This window comes from Lagenorhynchus albirostris, chromosome 7 (genome assembly GCF_949774975.1).
Source record: "Lagenorhynchus albirostris chromosome 7, mLagAlb1.1, whole genome shotgun sequence".
Classification (NCBI taxonomy): domain Eukaryota; kingdom Metazoa; phylum Chordata; class Mammalia; order Artiodactyla; family Delphinidae; genus Lagenorhynchus; species Lagenorhynchus albirostris.
The window spans coordinates 23,440,376-23,464,320 of NC_083101.1; the positions used below are offsets into that span (position 1 = coordinate 23,440,376).

The window sequence follows — 23,945 nt, forward strand, 5'->3', positions numbered from 1 at the left end:
TGAGGCTTGCTTCAAATGTCCCAGTTGAGAAGTTTCCAGGAACTCCCATGGAAGAACAACCCTGAGTCTTTTTACTAAAGCATTTTTTCCCCCAAAGCTCTGTGTCAATCTGAAAACACAAGGCCAGCGATGACACATTCTTGCTTAGGACAGGGAATCTGTCCTTCAGATGGACTTGCAGATAGAAGCTTCAGGGTTTTACAAAAAGGCTCAGTCTGTGCTTGAAAATCTATGATGAGGTTATTCCAAGAGTAATGCAGAAATCAATTACAATTTTCCTTTCTTGTACCTGGCAAGCACAGTAGTAGAAATCTTTCCTAAGGCAATAATTAACAGTTTGGGTTTGTTGCTGTGTGAATTCCTGGGCCTAAAAATAAACAGTGATGTATTTCTCCTCTTCCTCATTGTCTCTGATTTCCATTTTTTTAATAACATGTTCTCTTTAGAGAATCACATTGAAGTTGACATATAAAGTTAAGTAAGGAAGGAAAGAGGAATGCCAGCTGGGTGAGCCCAAGAAATAGGGTCATTTGGGGTGTCGACCAAGGTGGAACTGGGGCCGAACTCAAGAGACAGGGGAAATGAATTGAGGAGCCCACAAAGTGAGAGCAAGGTACGGGGAAGAAAGTCATTTAATTAGAGAGTAGTCTAAAAGCTGGCTGCTCTCTGCAGTGGGTTATCTGGGCAGGCTGACTGCCTTTGTAGGGGCAGGCATCATATGGATAGATTATGCCTCCTGGTGGTCCATATACTTCCAGAGCATTTATGCTATATAAACACTGCTTCCCCAAACACGACATGACTCCTGCACGTAAGGATGCCTGTGTCCTAACTACCAATCTCTCACAACCAATGTCTTCCCCATCCCTTCCTTCAAACCCTTAGTGCCATTCTCAGAACAGGGAGGACCCAGGACAAATCATTTCTCTCAGGTCCACCTTCAGTTTTTCTTCCTTTTCCACAACTGACACCACAGGCAAATTCTATCATCTACATGATTCTAGAAAGCTCCAAGGTTAGCAGCAGGCAGTTTTTGGAGACCTCTGATCAATCAGGGACCGCCCCATTCTGCTTGGCCACCTGCCAGGCAAGCCGTGGAGCTGGTCCAGAGTCCATCATCCCATCCATCCCAGCATGGCTGCAGGGTATTTTGGGAGGCTACTTTTACCCTCAATGATTCAAGCTCAGCATTCCTCCATCCTTCACACACAGGCAGAAAGCGCTATGTTGCAATGAGCCCCGCGTTAGCGCTGGCAACCTGGTCCATGGCTGGACATCCCATCCTGTTTCTCCTACATGCTACCCAGGCTGGTGGGTTCCTATTTACGAGAAGCAAGAATTCACTTGGTAAATTCTCAGAGCATAAGCTAAGTGCCAGATCTTCAAAGGCTGCCGTGGAATCCTGCCCTTACAGAGGAGAAAAAGACAAAAGGAGGAAGCCTGGGAAGGGAGCCAAGGAGGGGTCACAGGAAAGGTCAGGTCTTCCTTGTTATCCCCGCCACTGCCCTCAAAAGCCCTCACTGGCCTTGGACCACTGCAAGCTCCTCCAATTCCATTCGCTAGCGGCCACCCGGGAAATCTAACTAAATGATAAAACTTTGTAAAAAGTTTGAATGTTACTACCTTAGATCTGCTCTCTTCATAGGGCATCTAAATGCACGGGACCTGATTCTTTCATATTTCATTACTAACAATCACCGCCACACTGGAGGTGGTGGAATTTATTCTTCCAAGTTTCCCATTTCTTCTCTTTCCTGTTTGTACCTAGACTGCAAGACTACTAAGTTGCCTGGTCATAAAACTATGTAGACAAGTGAAACAGATGACATAACACCTGCAGTTTTAATGAAACAAGATAAATCTTGAAAATGTGTGCAGAGTGATGTTACCACCAGGCATCTGAAGTTGCTGAGTGAGTTAAGTTTTACATGAATGTCAGCTTCCTTTTTCTTAATCGTTCAAAAGACAACAAATAAAAAGGCTTAGCCTGTCACTTTGGGGAGTAGAAGGGTTGAAGCCTATGGAAAATGATGAAGATTTAGGATTTTCTCATTATTTTCTTCTATTTCTTTCTCCCCTCTCCCCCCACCTCTGCCCATGTCAGTGGTTTGTTTTATAGCGAAACATGGTTAAATTTCTTTTACCAACAAGCTTAAGTAGCACATTTCCCTGGATGTAGTGTTATACAGGTTCAGAGAAAATCTGAGAAGAAAACATTCAAAAATCCAATAAAATGAAATAATAATATGAACTAATAATAACTCACCCCTCACTGTTTCCTTAATGCTCAATGTCTGCACTATCTATGAATATATAATGCCGAGAAAAACCATAAATAACCAAATTTTTTACTTAGAATGACCTTATAAATCTTGTATATTTATAAACTAGTCATATGAAGCCCAAGACAAAACATTTAGGTAATTACACAGTGACGTCCAGAACACAGGAATCCCCAAAATCATCCTCAGGCTCTTATAACTCAATGCTATTACTTCAGTCTAGGTGAATTTTATAGAGTTTTAGCCAAAATTTATCTGAAGAGAAACTATAACAGTGCTAAAAATCCTGAAAGGATATCCATTTTCTATGCATTAGTGAGGCAGGGCAGTTACTGTGCAGAAAAGTTTCTAACCTAAAAATAACTGATCTTCGGGGGCTTCCCTGGTGGCGCAGTGGTTGAGAATCTGCCTGCCAATGTAGGGGACACGGGTTCGAGCCCTGGTCTGGGAAGATCCCACATGCCGCGGAGCGGCTGGGCCCGTGAGCCACAACCACTGAGCCTGCGCGTCTGGAGCTTGTGCTCTGCAACAAGAAAGGCCGCGACAGTGAGAGGCCCGCGCACCGCGATGAAGAGAGGCCCCCACTTGCCACAGCTAGAGAAAGCCCTCGCACAGAAACGAAGACCCAACACAGCCAAAAATAAATAAAATAAAAATTTTAAAAATAAATAAAGAAAAGAAAAATGACTGATTTTCAATGAAAGAAAACCGGAAGGAGGGGTTACAGAGGACCTGTCCCCAAGAGCAATGGAAGAAAGTTAACTGAGCCATGAACCGTCAAAGACGTCAAAAGAATGATCACGTCCTGAAGGGCCATGGGGGGAGGGCGGGCACTCAAGTAAGAAGCTTTCCAAAGTCAGAGATCACCTGTAAAATTTAAGAAAACGCAGAGCCATTTTGGTCTTCCCCGTTTCCTTGAAAAAAGAAAACAGACATTTGGGACCTCACTATAACATCCATAAAAATTCTATTGTATCCCCTATTATGACGTGAACAGTTACTATTTACTGAGCATCTATCAGACTCTTTATATTTTAGGTTAAACTATACAACATTCCCAATACCTGACCATCTTAATCTATAAACACGGCGATTTCAGATGGATTCTCCCTTATTCATTATCTCTAATTTCTAATTCTAACTTTGCAAGATGGGAATTATTATTCCCATTTGCAGATGAAGAAATATAAGTAAGAAGCGTCACATGCCCCGAGGTCATGCAAGTACCAGGAAGCACCAAGTTCTCACCCCAAGTCTCACAGACCCCAAAGCCAAGGGTCAGGAGCCTTTCTTTCAAGAGTACAGCTCAGGGCTTCCCTGGTGGCGCAGTGATTGAGAGTCCGCCTGCCGATTCAGGGGACGCGGGTTCGTGCCCCGGTCCGGGAAGATCCCACATGCCGCGGAGCGGCTGGGCCCGTGAGCCATGGCCGCTGAGCCTGCGCGTCCGGAGCCTGTGCTCCGCAACGGGAGAGGCCACAGCAGTGAGAGGCCCGCGTATCGCAAAAAAAAAAAAACAAAACAAAACCAGTACAGCTCAGAGTCATCTGGGGTAGTTCAGGCAGCTAAAGGTGTATTTAGTGGATTACAGAGCTTTAATAATCGCAGGTAGTCTATGAAGTTTTTGAAATATATTTTACACCACTTGCCAGCTTATGTATCACCTTGACCAAATTACTTAATGGCACTTGTCTTAGTCTTCTGATATGTAAAAATGAGAGGACTGAACTAGAGGATTGATGAGCTCCTTTTTCATTTCTTTGAATTTGAATAATAATCACAAATATAATACATTTTTAGTTTTTTAAAAAATGATTTTTAAAAAAATTATCATCACTCTTTGGAAGCTAACCAACCAATACAGGCAAGTTTAAAGTAGACGGAGAAAGTCTTTCTAGACTTTCCTTTCTCCTCTAACTTTGGTGGTCTGTATCCATCTGTATTTACCAGATCTAAGGGTGGGACTCTAAGCCATTCCCTTAGCCTCTCTGAGACTCAGTTTCTTGGTGTGCAATATGGGATAGGGTGATGTCAGCTCAGCCTCCTTTCAGGAGAAGATGAATGTATTAGCGTCGATGAAAGGGTTTCCACAATGGGTTGTGTTGCAAGGTTTGAGTAAGGCTTTGCTGAGAGTCATGATCACATGCTTCCCTCCCTGGAATCTGCCAGGATACCCACCAGGGGGGAATGCCTGCCAACCCTCTTCCTCCCCAGCGTCTCCCCATTCATGACCAAGCAGCGCCCCTCAGTGAGTCAGGACAATAAAGGTTGGGCATCTCTGAGCTAATCAGATAACATCAGAAAAATGGAAATAACCACCAGATATGATTCAACCAGAATAAAAATACTTCTACGACCATCTCTGAATCATGTTCCCATCACTCCTGATAAATCAGACCCGGCGGAAACCAGTGAGTGTGAGGGGCCTCTGGGAGTCACTTAACTGCAGTTCTAGCTCTGCCTCACTTGTCTCCCCAAAGACACAGGTTCTGGAAAACCGATGGACTATCTGGAAGCTGTCATTTCCTCAGTGCCTCCCAGTCATCCTATGGTTTTTGAGTTAAGTCAGTAAGAAAACTCACACGTGTCATTTAATTTTGGAGCCGACAGAGACCCACCCACAGGATCATCTGGTAACTTACAACCCAAGAACATACTTGATGCAAACAGCTGAAGATTCTGTGCCAGGAATACTGAAGGGTTGAAATCGACCATGTTAATGAGCAAGAAAGATAAGCAGTGGAGAGCGCCATACAGAGTGAAGTAAGTCAGAAAGACAAATGCAAATATTGTATAATAACGCATATATGTGGAATCTAGAAAAATGGTACATACAGATGGTCTTACTTGCAAAGCAGAAATGAAGACCCAGATGTAGAGAACAAATATATGGATACCAAGGGGGAGAGGGGTAAGGTGGGAGGAATGGACAACTGATGGGAACACACTGGGAATATAGAACAGGGAGCTCTACCTAATGCACTGTGGTAACCTAAACGGGAAGGAAGTCCAAAAGGGAAGAGATATCTGTATGTGTGTGGCTGATTCATTTTGTTGTGCAGTGGAGGCTAACACAACATTGTAAAGCAACCATACTCCAATAAAAATTAATAAATGAATAAATTTAAAAAAAAAAGAAAGATAGGCAGTGGACTTAACATACTAAAAATGCACCTGTCTCACAATCAAGGGATATTTTTCTTCTGTTCCTGGGACAAACAAATGTTTTAAAGTCAACTAAGAGGCAAACACAAATAATAATTAATATCCGGAGTTTTCAAAACACTTTTACATGGCAACTTACTTGATCCTGAATGGTCGAGGAAGGGAAATTTACATTTATTAAAAATACATTATTGAGGGCTTCCCTGGTGATGCAGCGGTTAAGAATCCACCTGCAATGCAGGGGACATGGGTTCGAGCCCTGGTCCGGGAAGATCCCACATGCCGTGGAGCAACTAAGCCCATGCGCCACAACTACTAAGCCTGCGTTCTAGAGCCCGCAAGCCACAGCTACTGAACCTACGTGCCACAACTACTGAAGCCCACGCGCCTGTGCTCCGCAACAAGAGAAGCCACCACAATGAGAAGCCCGCACACTGCACCGAAGAGTAGCCCCCACTGGCTGCAACTAGAAAAAGCCCGTGTGCAGCAACGAAGACCCAATGCAGCCAAAAATAAATAAATTAATTAATTATTTATAAAAATATATACATTATTGAAAATACACCAGCCACTCTGGATTGGTTACTGCACGGCAACAACTAATCATAGGTATTATTAGCCCATTTTGCAGTTTACAAAACCAAGGCTTTGGGAGGTAGAATAACTTGATCAAGTCGTTCTGAACTCCCCAATTCTACAGGATTCTTTCCCTACAACCTAGACCTTTGATTTGATGAGTCTGTGGATTACTTGATGGCTTTCGAAAATATAACATTTTGCAAATTAGGTAGAGCTGACCCTGAAAACTGTCAACTTCCTTCCTACATTATGCTCTTGCTTCCATACTGTAAGATCCCTCGTTGGTGGGCAGTTCTACACTCTGCCAACCAAGGGCTAATTATTTCTGGTACCCAGAAGTGAGAAAACCAAGAGAGGAGTTACTCTCCATCACTGGAGAGCTCCCCAGACCCACCACTGGAGCAGATGGAGTGGGGGGTTCCCATATCGTTTCACTATTAGTGTCAAGTGAGACCAAACCCACAACACCCCTCAGTAACTTAACTGCACCACCACCTAAAACCCTTATTTTCACGCTACTCAGCTGCCCTCTTTAAAGGGGACTGGACAGATGTCTGATCAGGAAAACAGGAAAAGAACAAAAAGAGTCAAGTGGAGTCTGCTGGAGACTTTGTCCTATTTAACCAACCCGTCATGAAAGTTTATTTGAGTAAAATGTACAACCCCGAACGATTACACACATTCCATGAAATACCATCTGCCCCAAGTTCTGCTGATACTCAAAACTGTGGTATTATAGAAAAAAAAAAAAGTTTGGAACATAAACAAATATGAATCTAAACCCAATCTGGGAAACTCTCACTTGCTAAATCCTCCCTTGCTAAAAGCCGCAGAAGTATTTCAACCACCGCTACCTTATCATTCTCCAGAGATTTTGGCAAAAAGAAAAGTCTCCAAATTTAAAATAGAGAAAAGAATCTCCAAGTTTGGTTTTCACTTTTGATGACAAATAGACAAATATATTTAAAGGCACCACAACATTCCTTTACCCACCCCAGCAGACTGAGTAATCGTCACCATAAATACTTGATCAGAAAAGCTGATTGAAAGATACCACCAGAATAACAGGGAAGGTGTAAAAAGAACTCCAAGAGGAGTGGAAGAAGCCTGGGCACCTTGAGTTAATCTAAGCAAAGCTCCCTAGTCTACAAACTAAAGGACAAACCATTCAGCTTTAACCAGCATTTGGGGGAAAACCTTCGTTAATGCTAGTAAAAAATACAAAGCGGTATGGCAAAGAAAGTTGAGAACTTGATATTTTTTCTCTCTCACAATATTAGCTTACAGCTTAGCAACAGCTAGGGTGGAGGAGGAGGTTCCTGTGTGTGCACCCGCTCCTCTCAAATGCCTTTATTATTTTTATTTTTATTTTTTTAGAGAGAAATCTACTGTTGGGGCAAGGGAGACTCAGACTTTTTTTCTCCTGGGTAATAATGGATTCAATTGCCTTGAAGTCGGTGGACTCCTGGGTTGGAAATACCAAGCAGACAAACAGGAATAGAATAAAGTAATGCACCAGCCAGATGATGTGCCTTAGACCTACATTCTAGAATGCCTTAGGGCACCCCTGAAGAGAAAAATATTTCATTCAGCAAAACTATCAATTTAATTTTTTAAAGTTTTCTTAAGCATTACTAGAAAAAATGAGAGTATTTCCATCTTTGAGATTAAAATAATCTAAATATGAAATTTTTAACTGAGAGAACAGCCACTTAGGCAATGTTATCAGACCTACGTTACCAAGAGATGGAACCCGGCCTCCCCCTCTCCCTAAGGGGCCCAGAGTTAGGGAAAGCTAACTCCCTCGCCAGTTAGATAAAGGTTATCTACTAACGGTCATTCCCTTCCTCATTTTATATCCTCCCATGGATAAGAAAGCCAGGCCATATTCACTTTTATTATCAATTATCTGATAAAAACAGCTTATTCTTACTGAATAATCTGAGAATCTCCAAAATCGATTACCACGCAAACGACCATAATCTTAAAGGGAGATGAAGAGGAAAGAAAGAATAGGAACCACAAATATTTGCGAAATTGTGGCAAATGCAGATACTAATGTTTACAGTCAGATTAAGAGAACAAGAACAATATATTAAAAAGAACTGACTGGCATTTAGTAGCTAATAGGTTGCTTCCTCTATATGTTAGTCTTGAATGCTAACCACATGCCAGGCTCTCTGTTAAACTCTTTATCAATGTTTTCTCATTTAAACCTCCCAACAACTCTATGGGGAAAGTACTATTAACCCCATTCTACAGACTGAAAGAAACTGAAGCTTAGAAAAGATTCAATAATTCCCCCAAAGTGACATGGATACTAAAGACAAAGCCAGGATTGGGGCTTGGGCTACCTACCTCTGGAATCCACACTATAAAGCCATGCATTTTGCAAATCCACATCCTCTTGTGACATGTCCTGACAGATGTCTCATAATATACGATGATTTACTGTGATTTAGTTTTTCCTGTATTAGTACTTTGGCACTTGCTAGAGAAGTGAACTCCTTGAAAGTAGGGACTGGGGAATTCTTCTGTCTCCGGAGGACTTCACAGATGGCTCATGCCTCTCAACAACAAGGGTGGGACAAATGGTGGAAGCAGCCCAACTGTCCATCGATGGATGACGGATAAACAAAATATGGTATAGACATACTCTGGAATATAATTCACCAACATTAAAAAGGACGGAAATTCTAACAGCTGCTAAAACATGGGGGAACCTTGAGGACATTACGCCAGTCACAAAAGGAGAGATACTATGTAATTCCACTTAGATGAGTTACCTAGAGTAGCCAAACTAAGAGAGACCAGAAGTAGACGGTGGTTACCAGGGGCTAGAAGGGGAGAGGGGAAGGGGGAGTTGGTATTTAATGGGTAAAGGGTTTCAATTTTACAAGATGAAAAGTTCTGTGGACCGATGGATGGTGATGGTATCACAACAATGTGAATGTACTTAACATGACTGAAAATGGTCCAGATGGTCTATTTTATGTTATGTATATTTTACCACAATTAAAATGACAAACAAGCAAGCAAGGGGAAGAACTAGCAGTGCCATCACAGAAATGCCCCAGCATGCTTCTCGGGGCCGGCAGGCAGAAGGGACCCTGCTGTCATGGGTGTCGGGGAGCTGGCCCTCCGCCTGGAAGTCACCCTGCTGGGGTGACACCAAAGCCCACAGAGGGGAAGAGCCATCCAAGGCTGCCCCCACTGTGTTTCCACAGCCTCGCAACCCCCAGGTCACTCTCATGCCCTTTCTGACAGCCGGGGAAGCATGAGAAGACAGCAAACTCTAAGAAAGTGTGTCTTTGAGACCTCGACAGGCACCTCTTCCTGTTTCAGAGCTTGGGCCCCTGCAGGGCCCAGATATGCAGTGCCCTGGATGCTGGAAGACAAGTCCAGGCATCCATCATTTCCCTTATCATGGAGCTACAGTGGGGGAAAAAAAAAGCGAGGAGAGGTAGTTTCCACCTTGGAAATATGACAAACCAGAATTAATTTGCAAAGGAAACAATATTGAGAAATGTGACAACTCGGGATTCCTTTGATGACAGAGGTGTGGTAATTATGGAGCTGCCCTCATCCCAGGGCCAGAGAGCAGCCTAGACAGTAGGAAAACACAGCTCAACACATGTTCTCCTCTTCGAATCAGTCCCGTGGGCTCCAAAGAGGGTACCATGAACCACACAGGCCCATCTTGCTGAGTGTTCTTCAAGGGAATGGACCAGCTGAACCTCAAACACTTTCTGAGGCCACTTTACCATTGGGTGTTCGGGGCCCACTGTCTTCAAGACCAAGGCTGGGCTCAGAGGTCAGACAAAACCAGCGCTTCCCTTGAAGGAAGTGAACACACCCACCACTGGAGGATTCAAATCTACTGCTCTCCTTTAGCTTTCAAAAGATAGTTTTTCATGAACTTTTTTTTTTTTGATGGTGATGTTTATTTTCTATTTCTGTCATTTGGATTTATCTTTTGACTGTTTTTAGTAAAAGTCAAAATTGGTACCAAGGAAATAAAATTTCTGTGTGGATGACTATGCTTTATCGTGGTAAAATATACAAACATAAAATTCAGCATTTTGACCATCTTCAAGTGTACAGTTCAGGGGCATTAAGTATACTCACATTGTTCTGCTACCATCACCACCACCCATCCAGAGAACTCTTTTCATTTTGCAAAACTGAAACTGTACCCATTTAACACTAACTCCCCATTCCTCCCTCCCCCCAGCCCCTGGCAACCACCACTCTAGTCCATGAATATTTCTGAGATCTTAATGAATGTGTTCTCCTTTTACGTTCTCTCCTCCTTCCTCCCCCTTAGGCAGGCAGGCAGCCAGCAGGATGCTTGCTTTGGAGATCTGGTGTCAAGGAGTCAACGTTCTTCCTAGCTTTTGTAAAAATCTAAGCTATAGACAAGATTATGCAAGGCATTCTAGAAAGCACCCTTCCATCCTCTACCTCTGGGTGTTTTGCTCTGTTCCCTGGAAGCTCCCAGTAGAGGTGGCAAGACTTCAGAGAGGAAAGACTCCAGGCTCCAGGTTCCCAGATTTGCCAAGGATTCCCAGGCTCCATCCCATGCCTGTGTGGAACAGCCGAGAGCCTCAAACTTGCCCACGTGGACAGAAACAGTCAAAGCAGTATAGACAGTGACTGGAAATCATAACTAAAACCGGCGTCGGGAGGTGTCTAGATGGCCCTTTTCCTAAAACCTTAGACCTTGGATGCAATCATAAGGTGGGCGTCTTCCCAAGATAACTGAGGTTAAATTTTCTATTAGCCGGACAGACTGAAGCCTTGGAGACAAAATAGTTAATTTACATAAGTTATAAAATGCTACGTTTTTTGCAAGCCTTTGCTTGTGGACTGAGATCCATACCCTCAACTGCAGTAGGAGACGGCAAGTTTAGTTTGTCTTAAGTACAAAGAAGGCAGAATAAGTTTGGTAAAGATTAAGAGACTGTGTATAAAAGCCAGACTACAAGGATTCAAGTTCTGACTGTGCTACTAGATACACGCCCTTGTCTTAAACCACTGAGCTCAGTTTCTTCATCTGTAACAAAAATTTCTAATACTGGTATCTTCCCAACAGGAGGACGTTACGAGGGTTAAAGATGGCAATATAGGGCTTCCCTGGTGTCGCAGTGGTTGAGAGCCCGCCTGCCGATGCAGGGGACACGGGTTCATGCCCCGGTCCGGGAAGATCCCACATGCCGCGGAGCGGCTGGGCCCCGTGAGCCATGGCCGCTGAGGCTGCGCATCCGGAGCCTGTGCTCCGCAACGGGAGAGGCCACAACAGTGAGAGGCCCGCGTACCGCAAAAAAAAAAAAAAAAAGAAAGAAAGAAAGAGGGCGATTCATATGTGGCACTTGGAAGAGGGTCTGATTTTCAATGAATATTCATTATCAGAAGCATCTTAAATCCCCTTTAATCTCCCAGTATCTGCACTTATGGAAGATTCAACTCACTGAAGAAATATGAAAATCTGAGCTTTTTCAAAGTTACGCTCTTTTGAAAGAAGCTTCATCCCAATTTGTGTATGAAAATGGGCCCGTGTTAAAGGTTCAAGGTTTTATTCAATTGTACACATATTGAATTATGTTTTCCTCTGTTCATGTAAACTCTGCCCTTGGTTTGGACCCATTCTTCATAAAGCCCCAGTAATTGTTACTCTGTATGTGTCCAAGGATTTGCAGTAGTCAATTGTGTAATGATTCTTACTAGCATTCTTCCAGGACAATTTTGAAAGGCATAATTTGTGGCCAAAAGAATTTAGTGGATCTTTCAAAAGATGGCATACATTATCAAGCCCAAGAGGACCCTTGAGGCGTTCATGAGATGTGACAACACACTTAGAGGGTGTGGGCTGAAGACAGGAGGGGTACCTCGGGGGACAAAGTCCTCTAAGGTTTTCTTCCTCTCATTTATTTATTTATTTTGGCCGCAATGCACTGCATGTGGGATCTTAGTTCCCCCACCAGGGATTGAACCTGCGCCCCCTGCAGTGGAAGTGCAGAGTTTTAACCACTGGACCACCAGGAAAGTCCTCTTCCTCTCATTTATACACCTTTAGGACTCATATTAAAGACAAAATTGTTTCTAATACTGATTTCCCAATTATTTTCTCAAAACAATTACTAGGAATCAGTTACCAGATGTCATACCTCCCCCTGTTTGTGACATAACCAATAATCCTCCATAATCTCCTGTTCTCTGATTTTCACTGTTCCCCAGAACTCCGCATTTCCCAATTTAAAGCCCTCTGGAGCAGATCATCTGGTCTGCTGGAAAAACACAGGCTTCCCAGTGCTGGGAAGATTCATTCCACTCTGGCCAGAAGCCCAGCACTCCAGCTTCATCTGCCCCGGCCTCTGGCTCCAAATGCTGGAGCTGGACGTTCTGTGTAGCCTGCCGTCACTCCCCAAGGCGTCCCCTTTCATTTGCAAAGGATCATGAGAGTTATGAAAAAGAAGGTACACAGAAGTTGCGAAGAGATTTTCTTCTCCTTGGGATGCCTCGGTGATAAATCTAAAACTTGTTGAGAACAATCTACTTCAATGACAATGTTCATTTAAAAGTATAGGAAAATGATCGTTATAATATCGACAGTGAAAGAAAGCTGGAAAACACACTAGAACCAAGAAAGAATTCTGTTTTCCAACTCTAGAGCTCGAGAAAAAGCAAATTTTAATCAGAGTAGAACAAGAAAGTAGGTAGAGGTGTTTGTAGCCATTCTGACGGAGATAAATGCCAAGGGTTCTTTATCGGATAGAATTTCAGTTCAAAACTTTTCCCTCCCTTAATATACACTGGGCATCCTGGTTTCACTTCCCAGTCGTGATTCAGGTTGATTTTCAGCTCACAAACGGAAGACCGAGAGAAAAGGAGGGAGAGAGGCAGAGGGGATGGAGGGGAGAGAGTTCTAGATGTTCTGGGCCAGAATCTAGAGAGGAAGAGAAGGGGCAGGGAGAGAGGAGAGGAGAGGTGTTTGTCAGTGGAGGTGCTGGAATTAGAGGAGCTGAGTGAGAAAAGGGGGAGATGAGTAGATCCCAGGGGCAGGCAGGGAGGCAAGGTGGTAGGAAAGAGGCTTTGCTTCCCTTCACCAGTCTTGCGTTTATTCCCTTTCCTCCCCCAGCCTCCAGGTATCACGGCTGACCCAACACAGCTTGCTTGGAGGCTGAGAAATAGAACAGAGGCCTGAGTAAGTTTGGGGGGTAAAACAAACAAAAGGTACTGTTGCCAGGCAGGACTGGAGGGGGCGGAGTGACCCCCACGCTCAGAAACATTTCTGCAACATCCTGGGTACCAGAGCCAGACACTCTCATAACCCTAACAGAAATCTATCACGCTGCAATTTCAGCTCTTTTACTCTTTCCAAGTCCCAGTAAAGAGAATCACATTTGCATAGCAAAATGCAATCAGTATCATCTAAGTTACACTTGCTAGAGAGCTGCAGGCATCGGAAGCCCTGGAAACATATCTACAGGATGTGAATTCCAGATATGGACGACTAGATCTGGGTTTCTCAGCATCAGCACTGTGGACATTCGGGGCAAGATAGTTCGTTGTTGCGAGGGGAGGGGGGCATCCCGTGCATTTTAAGATGCTTAGCTGCATCCTGCTAGATTCTATTCATAGTTGCACCCATCCCCGCTCCCAGATAGACCAATCCCTCAAATCAGTCTGCTGATCGCAGTCCTGAGGTTTGGCTAGTTTTCTCGGTGGTATCTGCCAGACCTTCGCCCTCCAGGTCCGGGGTAGTGGAGCTTCTCACACCATACTGTGCGCACAAGTCCCTAGGGATTCTGTTACAAATGCAGATTCCAACTCCGCAGGTCTGGAATGGGGCTCAGGATTCTCTAGTTTCAACAAAGCCCCTGGGTAATGGTGATGCTAATGCCGCCGGTCCTCAGACCACACTCTGAGCACCAGGGCCCTTTAGCGCTGGCTTAGTAACAAGAGGGAGAACTGCGTAAGAAAACTGGCTGGCGTCTGCACACCTCGGCTGGTTACCTGATAACCTCCCAGGGCCTCAGCATCCTCATTTGAAAAATGGTGGTGATTGCTAGCATTAGGTAAGACACTGAAGATAAAGCAACCAGTTTGGTGTCTGGCGCTCAGAAAATGTTAATTCCCTCCCCTTTTCCTCTTAGCTCCTCCCAGCACCAAGCCGAGAAACCTCAAGGTCAAGCCATCCCTGGGGATTACAGGGAATTCCCTAGAAGAAAAAAACTCAATTCCATTCTAAGTGGTGGTTGGAGAAGGAGGGATTTCTTCCCTTTCCTTTCTTCTAGTTTATACTCTCTCTGTTGCTTACACCATAACATCTGTCGTCCTCTGGAGGCTGTGAATGGTTTTGGTAATGAAGCATACGATGAAAAGAATATTTTTCAACAATGTACACATTGTGATTTCATGCGAAAGCAATGCCTCCCACTCTCTGGGTCCACCTCCATGCTGCATTTAACACTGATTTAAACTTTCCTCAAAAGGAAAAATGATCTCAAACAGGAATAATCGCAAGTGCTGTGGGTTGGATCTCAATTTCCAAAACAGTTTCTTCATATTCCTCCCCAAATGAATGAATTCTACTCATCTGGAATTGTGTACGGGGAGAATCCTTGCTATCCTTTGCGAGGATAAAATGTTCTAATGCAAAAATACTAATTTGCCAGGCTAAATACAGCCTTGGGATCACACAGCACATGACACATAGACCTTGATTTTAACATACATACAGAGAAAGCTTTTGAATTCAGGGTTGTGTAGTACTTGATTTTTCTAGAATATTAAGTACGATGTATTCCTTTGGGAAAGTCACTCTCTCACCATCCCCACCCCACCCCCACGAAAAGTGCTCAACAATGGTGTCTTTCTCCATTTGTAGGCTGTATCAGAAAAAATGTATGGGAGGCATTGCTCCAAACAAAGTAAGTTTCTGCATGATTCCACTGTGCAAATGTCGTCATGAGAACAGAAGCCGAGACAGTCAGCTGTGCTGGGAGAGGGGCAGCAAGCCGGCAGTTAATCGCCTACTGGAAAGTGTGGTTTGGCCTTCCTCCACCTACACCCAGGTGCGGGGCTCAGGCGGCCCTGGCAGAGCTCTGCATTTGAGGCTGGTCAGGCTGGGTGGGAAGAAAGGCATCTGAGGGTCGGGGCTTGCCCCAGAGTCTGCAGGGCTGGTCTCTGCTGCAGGAAGCGCTAGCTCAGTCCAAGGCCCACAGGATCATCACAAACACCCCGGGAAAAGCCATGGCGATGGACAGGATGGCCACCTAAGGAAACGCTCTCTCTTCACAGAACTTGGAGCGGTGTGGGTACCAGTTCCACGCACACACTCTTCCTTCTAACCGACAAAACACAATAACCCTGGAAGGTCTGGCAAAGTTCTCCTCTAAACCTCACCAACCCAGGGCGCTCTAAGGCCTGTGGGGTAACGTCCAGTCCAGCACCCTTTGACAACCCAGGAAAAACTGCTCTAGCATCACTGTTTATCCTTGCTCTGCACAGTAATAATCCTTTTCAAGGCTTCCTCGCTGAAGCATACGCAAAGCAAGAAAAAACATCCTTATGCAGTTCGAAGAGAGGTTAATAGTTCTGGACCGCCATTGATATACACTGACTCGACTGCTCGCCAATCATACGTAGCAGATAAGGACGCTGGGTGCTCCACAGGGCAGAACGTGCAAGTAGAATTCACAGACCTGCTGACAGAGCACCAGGACTGCCACCATCACCTGGTCTTGGCATCACCAGCAAAACCAGTTTAAAAGGCAGTATCCAGGCTCCTCCCACATGGGTGATGCTGACAGTCTGTACCATATGGACACTCTATGGACACTGGGGTGATGCAGCACATGTCCAGATATGCTGCTCAAGTGAACAGGCAAATTCCCAGGAAACTGGGTCTTCATGCAGGGCTGAGGCCCTTAAACAGAGTACGTACACTGGAGAGTCACTGGCCCTGAGCTGGACGGTTTCCCCTGCGGAGACGTTCTGAGGGGGACTTCCCTCCAGCAGACAGGGATTAAAAATAAAACTTCACAGGGGCATCACAAACTGGGTTAGGTGCTACAGTGTTCTGCTTTTTCAGTCATGCTGTTTGTGAATCCCCAACTGCTTTTCCTAACCGACTCACTTCCTTAAACGCACAGCCTCATCCTAACACAGGCGTGGCACCATGAAATTGGTGGTGAGGTTTGGACCAAGGGTGGAGGTTACCTTTTATATGTGTCTGTTAAGAAGAATGATGTGTAGCACTTAAGAATTAACTCGAAATAATGTTTCTGGTGTGCCCACCTCATCTGGCTGCTACATCATCATCCAAGCAGCCAGCTCTACTGCAAATCTGTGAGAAGTTCAATGATGAGACACAAAGGACTGAATTCACTACGCTTCTCGGGCTCTTCTGAAAACCTTTTTTATTTTAAACCTCGTGGCAAATCTTTACTTCATACATTCATCTATGTTCCTGCCTTATGACAGAGTAAACTCATTAAAGCTGGCAAAGAAGCTTGCAGTAGTTCGTGAAGGGGAATCCCAGTGACCCCCATCCTACTGCCGGTCACTGAGCTTAAAGCCCAGGATTAGGGTCCTGAAAATTTGGGTCCATTTTCCCATTGAGAAGCAATTTCTGACCTACTCGAAGCATCAGGAGAGAGCAAGTAAAGAAGACTGGAAGAAGCCTCGATACAACAGTGCAAGTGTTCAGGGGTAAGGGGACGAGAAGGATGTCAGCCAGGTTCCCCAAGTCAAAAGGGGGCTGTGGGGTGGGCGTGGAGGTCAGGCCTGAGAACCTCTGTGCCCAGAGCTTCTGGGTCTGATCAGTGTAAAGCATGAACAACTGATGTGCTACACAATTGCTGGAATTTTTTTAAATTAACTTTAGGGCTTCCCTGGTGGCGCAGTGGTTGAGAGTCCGCCTGCCGATGCAGGGGACACGGGTTCGTGCCCCGGTCCGGGAAGATCCCACATGCCGCGGAGCGGCTGTGCCCGAGAGCCATGGCCGCTGAGCCTGCGCCTCTGGAGCCTGTGCTCCGCGACGGGAGAGGCCACGACAGTGAGAGGCCCGCGTACCGCAAAAAAAAAAATTAAATTAAATTAACTTTAAAAACTGTTTACTTACTTGCATCTGCCATAAAGATGAAAGAAGATGTTGGTTAATTAAAGAAAACAACCAATTTGGGGAAGAATACATGTTCAAGGTGCTTCCATACCTATTTCATTTAAATTCTGAAGTAGGTAAGTTTTGGTATCCCCATTTTTAATTTTTATTTATTATTTTTATAAAGTTTTTATTGGAGTATAGTTGATTTAAAGTGCTGCGTTAGTTTCCGCTGTACAGCAAAGTGAATCAGCTATACATATACATATATCCACTTCTTTAGATTCTTTTCCCATATAGCTCATTGCAGAGTATCGAGTCGAGTTCCCTGTGATATACAGTAGGTCCCTATTAGTTATCTATTTTATATTTAGTAGTATGTATAAAAAATATGGAACACTTCATGAATTTGCATGTCATCCTTGCACAGGGGCCACGCTAATCTTCTCCGTATCCCATTTTTTATAGATGAAGGAACTAAGACTCAGTTTATGTGACATGCTGTAGATCTTATAGAGAATTTGGCCAACGCACTAATGAGTTTGGGCCCTGCCGTGGCTCTGGATAACTGGGGCGTTAGATATAGTATCTGTGTATTTGGCTGTGCTCACCCCATCTGCTCCAATCAAGCATCCAACTGGCCACAAAGTCCCTGAAAAGGGGGCTTCAGAGGACAATGTCACCCCCACCAAGTTCTACAGCTCTCTCCCCTTCCTTGGCGTTCACACCATGACTCCCCCAACTCGGACATGTATCCTCCAAGACAAACAGACAAATAAACCCACTTGAGGGAAGCTCCATCATTTCATTCCCATCCCTATCCTCTTCCTGAATAAGGAAACCTTCAGCATTCTACCTCCAAAGGGTACCTTTTCCAGTTGCAGGGCCCATGCAGTCTTTCTGAGACTCCAACCAAGAAAGGAACAAATGCCACTTACGTGTTCCTTGATTCTACTCAAACGTGTCCCCCCCCAAGGCCTGATAGCACTGGTGCTCCTAGATTTGAGAGAGAAGTACCAAAGGGTGGGCTTCCCTGATGGCGCAGTGGTTGAGAGTCCGCCTGCCGATGCAGGGGAAACGGGTTCGTGTCCCGGTCTGAGAAGATCCCACATGCCACGGAGCGGCTGGGCCCGTGAGCCATGGCCCCTGAGCCTGCGCGTCCGGAGCCTGTGCTCCGCAGCGGGAGAGGCCACGGCAGTGAGAGGCCCGCGTACCGCAAAAAAAAAAAAAAAAAAAAAGTACCAAAGGGAAAAAGAGGTCAATGGGCCCAAGGATGCTCTCAGTCCCTCCGCCCATGCTGTCTGTCCTCTTCTGCACCTCCTCAATCTCTGAATTCACTTCAAAAGGAATAAAGAACCTCTGGCTGAACCCTGGAGAAAGCGCATCCTGTTTTACTGTAGGAAGAAGGCAAGGTCTTGATTAACTCGTTTTTCTGGCGCTCATCTTTCAGAGACTGGGGCAAAGAACAGAAATAACATTTATATTGGGATTTTAGTTTTCTCAAAAGCCAGCCTCCATAGTCTGTACTGGACAAGGTTTGGCGATTACACTTCTACACTTCTAAAAATTATAATTTGTATCTACGCTAACATCACGCTGAGACTACAAAATCCTGAACGGTCAAGGGAAGGACAACAGTACGTTCACCACGGTCAACTCACTAAGGCAAGAAGTAGTCGAGGCGGGGTAGTCATTTATTACATCTTAGAAAATCTTCATCAACAACAGTTGAAATAAATGTTTAAGACAAGTTTAAATTTCAGTTACTGAAATTATTAGAGCACTCTAGTTCTTAAGTATTCTAATTGATCAAGTCCTACTTAAATCACACAAACATACTCTATAGTTTTCCTTTTTGAGCAAAATACCGGTTTGTCCCACTATCTGAAAGTAGACCACTCCCATGAAACCTTTGGTAAGCTGAACTGGCATGAAGCAAAGAGCATTCCCACTTCATGTTACAGCAGACACTTCCATTTTACCAAAGACTACACTAGTTCGGTAACAGCTTCTTCATAGAAGGGAAAATCTTCTTTGGATTTCTTTTGGTTAGCGAAATGTAGATCCTGAGTAAAAGCTAAGTGGCACTAATGTGAACTTTCAGAAAGTGGGGGAAACCTGTAGTGGATTTTCCTGTTACAACAGAGATAATTTCAACTTTTCTATAATAATATCTTCCTGGAAAATGTGTTTGAAGGGCATATGTCCAAAACTTAACAGCAGTCATATATCCTTAGAAGGTGATTATCTAACAAAGATATTTCTCTCTCTCTCTCTCTCTCTCTCTGTCTCTCTCTGTCTCTCTCTCTCTCTGTCTCTCTCTCTGTCTCTCCCTCTCTCTCTCTCTCTCTCTCTCTCCTCCCTCCCTCCCTTCCTATCTATCTCCCCTGATGGCTGATGGACGCACTGCCTCCCTCAGGCCCAAGCCACCCAAAGTGTTCCTGGATGAGGCTGGTGCTAGTGCAAGGCTCTGAAGCTTAAGTTTTTTTAGCATCACAGCAAATCTGCCTCCGGGTGTCAAGTTTGCACAGTACCAAAAAATGATGCAATCTTCTAGCAAGACTTACTAACACTGTTGAACCTGATAAGTATATTAATCAATTTGAAATTTCCAATAGCTTACACAGGATGCCTGACCAATCATCTAAGCAAATGGTGACTCCCATGTCTCTCAGGATCAAAGGACAGCCATTCCAGAGGCTAATTCATGACAGGTCATACCAGTGCCGAGAAATGTATAAAACTTAAAAATGAAACTGGTTTTCAGAGTCAATTTTCAACATGCTCCTGTTTTAATCATTAAAATCCCTCAACACAACCCCTGTCCAAATTCAATTGCATTTTTATTTGAAACATTTCTCATTTTCCTAATATGTAGAGACTTGTGATGACAACCTTGATAGAAATCTAGGACACGGGTGTTTTAAGAATCCACCAAATCTATAAAGACAGCAGAATCTAGCCCATAATTATCATAATTAATTAGAAAGTCCAGGGTGTTAACATTTTAGAAGCAACAGTTAATATGTAATTTCTATATTGAAATGCTGAAAGGTTTAGAAATAAAACAACCAGCAGATCATTTTCCCCTCACTTGATAACTAAATTAAGACAACCTCTTCCACTTTATCAGCCAGAGACCCTGAGGCTAGTGAGGCATAAGGAGCCACTTATGAAAGTGAAATAAATTCTGACAACACTGCCCTGAACTCCGCAGGCAGGAAACTGTTTCAACTGTCATGCCAGAACTATGAAATAATGGGTATTTCAAAATGTTTGTCCCATCTCAAAGCCCAGTCTCACACTAGCATCTTGGCATCCCAGAAAGAAGTTAAAAATGAACTCCACTGCCAGAGAAGCATCTCAACACTTAATTGCCCAGTCTATTAGGTAAGGTATCTGGAGACCCAAGGTATATTACTTTCATTTCTTCTGGCTCATGACTAATTTTATTGGTGCAGCTCAAAATAACTGCAGGGCCTACAAGACCCATGGTGTGACCACTCAAAGGAGAAGATGCCCTTTAAGCAAAGAGCCTATATCAAAACTGGAGAGGAGAGCGCAGGCATCGGACAGCCATTTAGAGGTGCTTTAGGGCAAGTTTCAATTCTTAAAAGGCTTTATGTTTAAAGAAGCAGTGAACTCCTTACTAAATATGCCTCATTTCTAGACCTGTTACTCTGAGATTTTATTGATCAAAGTTGAGGAGGCTGCCAGCAGAAAGAGAGTGTTTAATTAAATTTCGAACATTTCCAGGAAGAAAAGTGTGATGCTTAATTTAACTCTCTTCAATTAGAACAAAGCCAAGGAAAGAAATCCCCTGGGGTTACACTGGTGAGTGGTGGGTTTGTCCTAATTCAGCCTCCAGGTGCCTGTGACGGGTGATAAGACGGAAGACCGCTTCCTCTGAGAAGTTGTTTGCAGACTGAGGGATATACGAGAGAGAGAGAGAGAGAGAGAGAGAGAGAGAGAGAGAGAGAGAGAGAGGAGAGAGAGGGAGAGAGAGGGAGAGAGAGAGAGAGAGAGAGAGAGAGAGAGAGAGAGAGAGAGAGAGAGAGAGAGAGAGAGAGAGAGAGAGACAGAGAGAGACAGAGAGAGACAGAGAGAGAGAGAGAGTGTGTGTGTGTGTGTGTGTGGTGTGTGGTGTGTGTGTAGACTGAGGGATATACTATATAGAGGGTGTGTGTGTGTGTGTGTTCTTTTCAAAGGTAAATACGTGGGGGGGGGGTGTTAGGTGCTGCGCAGACATCTGCCAAACCACTACTGCCCCACGCGGGAAACCGGGTCTGGAGAAATAATCCACCATCTCTCTACACGAGTCACTTCCCTCCCAGACGGCCCCTTCTGCGGATCAGGGAGAGATCCCCAATGCTGGCCGTCTCGCACCCGTCCAGGGAAACTCAGAAACCAGCTCCCGCGGGCCCACCCTCCGCCTCGTTCCCCACGACCTGCAGCCGCCGCTTCGCCTTCCGCCCTCACCGCCCACTAACTCCACCGCTCCCCAGCCCGCCTCGCCTCCCTCCGCGGGCTCCCGGACAGCCCGCTCTCCCGGACGTCCATTCAGTCCCCTGTTCTCCGCTACGATTCTTTAGAATTTCTCAGGGCCGCCAGTATCTCCTAGCTCCTATCCTGGGAGGCGCGTCGCCTCCACCGCGATTTCAGAACACTTGCCCCAGCGCTCACCACCACGATCCGCGCCCTCGACTCCCCACAGTGTCCCCACAAAGGGGGCCAAAGAGACCTACCCTCCGGCTTTATCCAGGATAAAACACCAGAGCCTAATAGCTGGGGTCCCAGCCTCGGGCCGAACTTCCAGGCTCAGCTCGGACCCGGTTCCCCCTCCCTCCGCGCGCAGAAGGGCTGCTCCCTCCTCCTGCAGCAGCTCCCCGGACCCCATTCCAAAAGGTTCCAGCTGGCTGAGAACCCGGCCCTCCTCGGCCTCAGTCTCCCTGCAAAGCTCCTGATTTCTGAAAACGCCCCCAGCGCTACCATCAAAGGAGTCAGGACGCGCGCCTTCTTCTCCAGCTGGAACCGCTGGCTCCATCTACCGCGGCTCCCAGGCCTGGAGAGGCGGTTACCGACCTTTGATTTTTCTCTGCTTTTCCTGTACAGCCCGACTCTCTGTGTGTTTGGCGGAGGGGGTGGGAGGGAGGTGGTATTCCTAAGTTTAGTTTTTAAAGCATATATAAGTGAGTAAGTATTGAATAAAGCAGCCAAAAGCTGGCCCTCCCCCAAACCTAGGAATTCAAAGCCACAGGGTCACAGCCCTTTCCAGCCAGGCCCCCGCCCCGCACACGCTCCACTAGGCAAGGACCATAAAAGCCCTTTAAAGTCCGCGGTGCATCAGAGGGCCTCCCAAGAGACCAATCCCTCTCAAGCCACCCTCTCCCCGCGCGCCCGAGGCCCCAACACCAGGAGGGGGCCCCAGGGACTTGGTTTCCTGGGTCGCCGCGCCTGAGCTTGGACACCCACCTCTGGGCGCCGGACGGAGGCGCTGTCCTCGGCCTCCGATCTAGCGCGGCGCGGCCGCTACCTCCTCCTCGGGGCGTCGGGGAGACTCCGCGGAAAGCCGTTCGGCAGGCCCCGGCTGGGGCGAGCGCATCTGCCGAGAGCCGCGGCCGCTCTGCGCGCTGGAGGGCCGGGAGCGCCGCCCGCCTGCTCCCGGAGCCCGCCCCTTCCCCGCCCCCTTCCCAGCGCCTGGGGCAGAGGTCTGGCCCTCCGCTTCCATATCCCCTCCCCAACCACTCGCACCTTCTGTCTGTGGCTTTGGCGAAATCTTGGCACACACTGAGAAACCAAGAAATGAGTGAACGGATAGACTGGAGGGATGGAGGGATGGGGCAAGTGAAGACGAGTATTTCCTAACTGGGGAGAGGGCACTGTGTCTGGGTACGTGGACCTGTGTTAGCGCACGTGTGGCCGTGTCGGCGTGCGTGCATCTGGACGTGTGCGTTGGTGTATACATACGTGCATATGAGTGTATATGGAAGTGTGTGGCTGCGTGTGCGCCCTCACAAGGCCGGCACCGCTGAGTTCCTATCCGAGGGGTCGAGCTCCCCATCCCTTACCAGCACCAAGGCTGTGTCCGGGTAAGCAGGACGGCTGGGAGCCGGTGGGAGACGCGTCTTTGTGTGTTTTGGGCCTCTCCGTGACGTGGTCCTGAGGCTGAGGGACAGGGATGCTTCTGGTTCCCTGGCTCTCCAGAGCCTTCATGCTGCCCTCCCTGTTGTGGCAGCTGGTGGCTTGGTGTCAGAGCTCGTGTGTTAACAAAGCCAGCGGTGGGGAAGGAGGCAGCTGATACACCGCGTGGGGCTGGATCCGGCGGGTGGCCAGCCATCCCCCACTCCCAAGCTGTCTGAAATTTCAGCTGGTAATCCCCTCCCCCACCATGAATATTTAAATAATGTTAATGACCCTCTGAAGATGGACCTTCTAGAAATCCTGGGAGGACACACACAGAAACACCTCACACAGAAGAGTATTTTTAAAACCAAGGTGTTCTATGCGGAGGAAATATAACCATGATATGTAGTCAGATTTCTTGAATTCAACTTTCCACTAGGCATGATCAAGGTTTTCATTTCCCAGTGATTCTCCCTCTCCACCTCTGCAAGGCAGAGCCCCTTACTCCCCTAGTTTCCATCCTCTGTTGGCCGCTTTTTTTCTGAACCGCTGGCCAAAATCCCGGGGTCCTCTTCTGAGAATCAATTCTGCCTGCCACACACAGCAGGGAAAGACAACTGCCAGGGACCTTGATTTCCCATACAAGAAACGGTAACATAGGGACCTGTCCAGAAAGCCTGTCCAGCTAAAGA

General features: G+C 46.0%; 1 protein-coding gene and 1 pseudogene across 3 annotated transcripts in view; both read right to left on the reverse strand.

Annotated features, from left to right (window-relative positions):
* Positions 1 to 22,739, reverse strand: part of LOC132523445 (A-kinase anchor protein 2) — a 113,312-nt gene extending 90,573 nt beyond the window's left edge. For all 3 annotated transcript variants that reach the window (XM_060154649.1, XM_060154648.1, XM_060154647.1), the window contains exon 1: positions 22,603 to 22,739. The gene's annotated coding sequence lies outside the window, so the exon portion shown is untranslated. The remainder of the gene's footprint in view (positions 1 to 22,602) is intronic.
* LOC132524015 (U6 spliceosomal RNA) lies at positions 17,516 to 17,616 on the reverse strand (annotated as a pseudogene).
* Positions 22,740 to 23,945: the final 1,206 nt, after the last annotated feature.